Genomic DNA, 7006 nt, shown 5'->3' on the forward strand with positions numbered 1-7006 from the left:
CCAGTGATCTTGTTCATGTCCTTCCTTAGTCAATAAGCGCATGTGTGTTTTATGGAGGCGAAGAAATTTGTTAACTGTCAAAATGGGCATAATTCTTTTCCCCAAATACTGCACATGCTAATCAGTTCTGTAACCCTCAGCAGTAATTGACAATAATTCAACGAGCACTTCCTTTGACTTTAATGACGACAATAGCTCCTGTAATTATTTTGCTGGTATGCTCCAGCGAGTAAAATTTATTGTATTCAGGGAGCTGTGTTTCTGGCTAGTTGGTTGTTGTTGTTGTTTTTTTCAAAAAGCCTTTACTTCCAGATGGGTGGGGGAAAATTATTTTTGTTGTAAATTACCTTGCTGCAAACGGACCAAGAGATAGGATTTTGGAAACTCTGGACTTGTTGAACATTCAACCAAGGGACAGGAAATGGATGTTGCCTAAGGTCATCTTGGAATTTCTTTATTTTGAATATTTCCATACCACCCTTAAGACAGGGGCTGTGGTTCAGTGGAAGAGTCTGCAATGGTCGCAGGTTCAAGTCTGAGCATCTCTACTTAAAACGATCAGGTAGAAGGTAACATGAAAGACCTTTACTCAGGATCCTGGAGAGCTGTTGCCAGTCAGAGTAAACAATGAGTGACCTCAATAGACCAATAACTTAACTCAGGGTATGGCATCTTAATGTGTTGACATGTCTTCAATATGCACAAGGCAGTTCAAAATACAATAAATCAATAGGATGAAACAATTCTAATCAGCCACTAATCAATAAACAAATGGAGAGCCAGTTTGGTATAGTGGTTAAGAGCGGCAGGACTCTAATCTGGAGAACCGGGTTTGATTCCCTGTTCCCCCACTTGAAGCCAGCTGGGTGACCTTGAGTCAGTCACAGCTTCTCACTCAGTCCTACCTACCTTACAGGATATCTGTTTGTGGGGATTATAATGACACTGACTTTGTAAACTGCTCTGAGTGTGGCGTTAAGTTGTCCTGAAGAGCTGTATATAAGCACAAGGTTATAATGTAAAGTCAGTTAAACTCAAAAAGTCAGCAGCGCCATAAAGAAAATGGTACTCTTAGAACCAAACAAGATCGAGGAAGTGAAACCATCATGGAGAACAACAAATGATTAACTGAAATGAATAAAAAGTCCAGGCACGCCACCAAAAATTTCCCAGGGGTACTTCTCAGTACAACAGGGCAGCCACTGAAAAGACTCTATCCTTGTGACTGCATACCTTACTTCAGAAGGCGGAGCACATGTGGAAGGGGCCAAGATGCTGACTGCAGGGTCCTAACATGACTATATTTAATAACACTCAGTATTTGCACAGTGCTGTCCGTGTTCATCATCACTTTGCATATATAATCACAGTTATTTTTTAAATAGTCGTGTAAGGTAACCCAGCATTATTATCATGATGGAGAACTGATGCTGAAACAGTGCAAAGCCCTAATTTTAATATGCACACCCATACCCCTCGCTTCCTTACCAATTTCGCCGTTATTAGCATATCGATGAGATTTTTATATTCCTCCCCTCCTAAGCCTACCATCTTCTCTGCTTCTTATCTATCACAGTTTGAAATCCAAGACTTCTTTGTCATAGAGTCTCTCTACATGAGACATCTGACACGTTAAGAACACGTGTCAGGAGATGCAATGTTAGCCGGGAAGGGTAGTTTAAAAAGACAGAGCCAGTGGCAAGGCAAAGGCTTTGGTATATACTGGAGTTATGTGAAGGGGTCCATTATAACCTCTCCAGGTCCAAGCCCGGCAGCGCCAGCCCATTTCCATTCCTCACTGCCCTCTGCTTGTGATCCCACACAGTTTTAGACTGGAGAGGTGAAATTGACAGAACCGTCAGGGAGGCAAAGATGAAATTAACAAACTCTCTGAGGAAACTACGCTTCCCGGCTAACATTGCATCTTCCTACACTTGACGAACATGTACTGAGGCATCTCGTGTAGAAAGACTTCTAGATATAACTAGAAATATAGAGGAACGGTTGCTGGATTTGACCAAGAAGGTCAAGAAAGATGCTTTTGCATACTGTGTGTTGAGGCTCAGGTGCAGAAAGCATCTGAGAATTGCAGGAATATCGAACTTCACAAAAGTGAAGATAGGATTCAAGAATGGGTGCATTGGTTGAGGGCAAAAAGGTATTCAGATGCATGAGAAACTTGTAATCACTAATTTTACATAGACTAGGTCAAGATAAGAAGTAAAAAGAATGAACTAACAATTTTACATACATCAAGAAGATGTTTCAAATGAAGATAGCTTTGTATGGTATTTGAAGCTATAAGATAATTAATTAGCCAAGAATGTGAGCCATTGTCAAGCGAGACAGTTAGTTATTGTTAGAAGATGACTCTGAAACCCTATAAATATGAGAAGCTGAACTGATTGGGAGCTTCTTCTCTGAAGGGAACCCTTGCCTGTGACCTGCTTGTCTTTGGGTAAGATATTTTCTCAGACGCCTGTAATTGTTCTTCTTTGATTATCTGTGTAGTTATAACAGATGATATGATTTTCTGTTGATTGAGCTAATATTAAGAAAGTTGAATAATCGTGTTTCAATGAAGGTTTAGAATGGAAACAGAGATTCTGTAATTGTATCTACTTGTGTACCATACTCAGTAGTGAACCTAGAACATTACTGAGGTGTACCTCTCACGAAGAGTTAAAGGATCTGAGAGAGGAAAGCTAAGTAGATGTTTAAGGTGTCTTAAGAGCCAGTTTGGTGGTTAAGAGTGGCAGGACTCTAATCTGGAGAACCAGGTTTGATTTCTCACTCCTCCACTTGAAGCCAGTTGGGTGACCTTGGGACAGTCACAGTTCTTGGGTCTCTCTCAGCCCCACCCAGCTCACAAGGTGATTGTTATGGGGATAATAATGTCATACTTTGTAATCCACTTTGAGTGGGCATTAATTTGTTCTGAAGGGTATAGAAATCAAATGTTGTTGTTGTTATACCTGTAGCTGAATCAGGCCTGACCAGAGTCATCCAGAACATCTTGCAGAACACAGCAACTACTGTCTCTAGGACTTGTGCAAGGTTTTTTCTTATCCAAGCAGATCTTTCCATTCACTTACAACAGCAGGATTGATTTTCACATTGGTCCTAACTTCTGAAGAGTTAGAATGTTCATGCATATTCCATGACACCACTGAAGCTCTGTCAGTGGTTGGAGGAGTAACAGCTGGGCCCACAGGCAGGCAACAGGTGGCAAAGGCAACCAATTTTAGACTATATATACACATACACATACACAAACATGACAGCAAAGCAAGAATTTCATTTTGGTCGCAATGTGTTATTAAACTTGGGAATCTTGCAAAAAGGCCCTTTGACAGAGCATGACCAAATATCTGAACTTGCGGTGCAAAAACATTTGCTCAGTTAAATGACATTTTGATGCAGAAAGTCAAATTTGCATACTAATTAAATTTTTCCTTTAAAATATCTAGACTCTTTGGCCTTGTTGCCAGCCCAAAGAGAAGGAGATTAAAGTGTTTTTAAAATCATTACTATGGTCTGTCAAATAAAAGACATTTGGGGATAGGAGTAAAGTCTCTATTTAAAACAAAAACACTTCCATGCGCAGAAGAAAACACTAAACAGCTTGCGCTCCCACAGGGGTTTTGACCTCAAGAGAAATAATTTGGGGGAAAGATGAGAGCAAGCTGCTTATGGCCCCCTCTTTTACTAAATAAAACTTCCAGGTTCCGCAGCCCCATATAGCAGAACAGCACATGCTGGGCTGAACAACGGTTGTCATCTCCTTTCTTTGAACCTCCAAGAGGCTTATGGCTGGCCACCACTGGAAACTAGATGAACCTTTGCTCTGTTCCAAGTCCAACAAGTCTCCTCTGCTGTTCTTCACAAGACATTTGCAAACCACAGAAACTGATGCTGAAATACTGAGATCTGTCTAAAGTCCTGGGATTTTCAGATCCACGAGAACAACAATGGGGTTGCCCATTCTGGCTTAGAAACTTTCTGGAGATTTGGAGTCTGCATTGGATGGAGTCTGGGGAAAGGGAAGAGCTCAGCTGGGATGCAATGTCCGTCTAGGACTTCCATTTCTCATAAACTGTATGCTAAAGAGAGTCCACCTTCCAAAGTCAAAAAGAGTCCAGTGGCACCTTTAAGACTAACCAATTTTATTGTAGCAATTCAGGGCTGGATCTAGGGGGGGCAGGGGGTAGTCTGCCCCCAGCGCCGCCAGAGAGGGGGCGCCTGGAGCAGCTCCCAGAGCACGCAGGCGGCAGCATGGGCAGCCGCGCTGCCTTACGCTTGCCCCACGGGACAGGGGGCGGCCGGCTTGCTGCACACCCCCTGTCCTTCAGGGCAGGCAAAGGGCAGCGTGGCTGCCCATGCCATTCGCTTGCCCCGCGGCAAGCCGGCTGCCCCCTGTCCCGCGGGGCAGATGCATGGTGCAGGCAGCCTCAAAGACTCCCGTGTTGCCTTTTGCTTGCCCCACGGGACAGGGGGCGGCCGGCTTGCCATGCACCCCCTGTCCTGCAGGGCAGGCAAAGGGCAGCGTGGCCGCCCATGCCATTCGCTTGCCCCGCGGCAAGCCGGTTGCCCCCTGTCCCGTGGGGCAGGCGAAAGACAGCGTGGGGGGCTGCAAAGCCGACCGTGCCATTCGCTTCTGAAGCAAATGGCACGGGCGGCTTCCCAGCCCCCTGCGCTGCCTCCGGCGCGTGGCGTGATGACATAATCAAAATGACATCATCACTCTGCGTCAGGAGCGCGCGCGTGCACAGCAAGCATTGCCCCCGGTGCCGGGAGCGCTAGATCCGGCCCTGTAGCAATTTTATTGTAGCAATTGTAGCAATATGCTACAATAAAATTGGTTAGTCTTAAAAGTGCTACTGGACTCTTTTTGATTTCGCTACTGTCGTTTCCTCCAGGGGAACTGATCGCTATAATCTCAAGATCAGTTGTAATTCTGGGAGAATTCCAGCTCCCATAATGAGGTTGGTATCCCTGATAGAAAATGCTCGATCAGATGCTTTTCAACTTTCTTAATTGCATGACTCAATTGTTTTCAGAGCAGACTGTCAGTTATTGGTTTGGAATGTAGATAAAGTTTATGGTCTGTGTCTACAGTCTTTCTCTTCCAGAACTATAGCACTCACTGCTGCTTCCCTGTCCTTTTGGCCAGCTCTGTTCCTTCATCCAGTCTTGGGCCATTGAAAAAGCATCCCATCTTTCCAGTGAATGGAACCAAGAGGCAATTTTCCATAGAAGGTGTGGGAGGAGAATTTCCTCCTTGGCTTGAGCACAGTCTTTTCTGAGCATGGATATGCACTGATATGCCCAAGAAGCATGTACTGAGCACATGGTGATGAAAGGCAAGGCACTAACAGTTTTGGCTTGTGTTGGGGTCATCCTGTGGGAACTGGCTAAAACAACTGTTTTCCTCATATTTCACTGATAGGTTTCCCAATTTCCCTGGCCTGGTGAGGAATTCCTCACTCCCAAGCCCAATCTCACACTTTTGAGAAACTGAAGAATGAGAGAAAAAATGGCATCCATAGTAATGCTCTAGGAATTTCCCCTAATTTCTATAGACCATAGAGAGTAGAGAAAATTCCTACAGCATCACCAGGAAGTGATGTAGCATCCTTCACAAATTCCATCTCCCCAGCCTCCATCTTACAAGATTTAATGGTGGTAGCCTTTGTTTTCGGAGCTGCTGTAAGTTGTTAAGTGGTTGGGTTGCAAATCAGCATTCTGATGGTTCAAATCCCACCGCTGCCATGATCTCAGCAGGTGGCTTAGGGTAAGCCACTTCTCACAGCCCCAGCTCCCCAACTGTATTGTGGGGATAATGATAATACTGACTTTGTTCACTGCTCCAATTGGAGCACTAACCTGTCTAGAAGACAGTATATGAGTGCAGTTATTATTATTGTTAAAGCAAAGGAGTAGTCCTTAAGGTTGCATTATATCACAAACACTAGTTTTTCTGCATGTGAACTTTACTCACAGCAGCAGTCGGAATGTTGTCATCTAAGTATCATGTTATCTTTGCCTAAAAAGCATACACGTGTAGTTAAGAGTGTTATTTATATACACTCTCTCAAGATCTTTGGAAGAAGAGTAAACTAAAACTGTGATGAGGTTGCCAAAACTATGAATGACCGTAAGAAAGAAAAAAAAGAGGTAACATTCATCCTTTGTGTGTAGTTTTGCAACTCCAGTCCCTTTGCATGTTAACTCGGAAGGGGTGTGTGTAAAGTGCTATCAAGTCACTGCTGACTTTTGGCAACCCTTTAGGGTTTTCAAGGCAAGAGACAATCAAAGGGGGTTTGTTATCGTCTGCCTCTATGTAGAGACCATCGTCTTCCTTGGTGGTTTCCCATCCAAGTACTAACCAGGGCCAACCTTAGAGTCAAAGATTTGAAGACATTGGGCTAGCCTGAGCTATCCAGGTCTTAAGTTAAGTCTCTTTCTCAAGAATTTGCAACCTCAGTTCTGCACATCCACCAAAGGACATTTTCCATTTTGGGTGGAATTTACAGGAACCTTGTGAGAAATAGTATTCCTTTTTTCTCCACAGCCACCTCCATCTTTTTTACAATTTTGACAGCCTTAAACATTTTCATTTAACTATTTTCAGCATAGATCTTTTGGGGCCAGCTTTGCACTGCAGAGAAGTGCAGCAGCTCTGTTTAATTTAAATCCTGAGGGGGCAGAAATATATAGAGAGATATAGATATACATATATACATATACATATAAATATACATAGAGAGAGAGATTTCTTTGTAGGAAGTGCTGATACATACTTGGTGTCAGGCTATGGAAAACAGGATACGTAGTAGCTGACTTCCCCCCTGGCAGCAAGAAATCCAAGCTCTCTTGAGTCAAGGTTGTTTATTGGAAAATCAAAACTAAAGCGTATATATGTCCATAGACTCTACAGAAGCAATATAAGCGACTGGCTGTACATAGATCTCTTGCTGAGAATGACGTATGGGAGGCTTGCTAC

The sequence above is a fragment of the Eublepharis macularius genome, chromosome 5 (genome assembly GCF_028583425.1).
Source record: "Eublepharis macularius isolate TG4126 chromosome 5, MPM_Emac_v1.0, whole genome shotgun sequence".
In the NCBI taxonomy this organism is placed as follows: domain Eukaryota; kingdom Metazoa; phylum Chordata; class Lepidosauria; order Squamata; family Eublepharidae; genus Eublepharis; species Eublepharis macularius.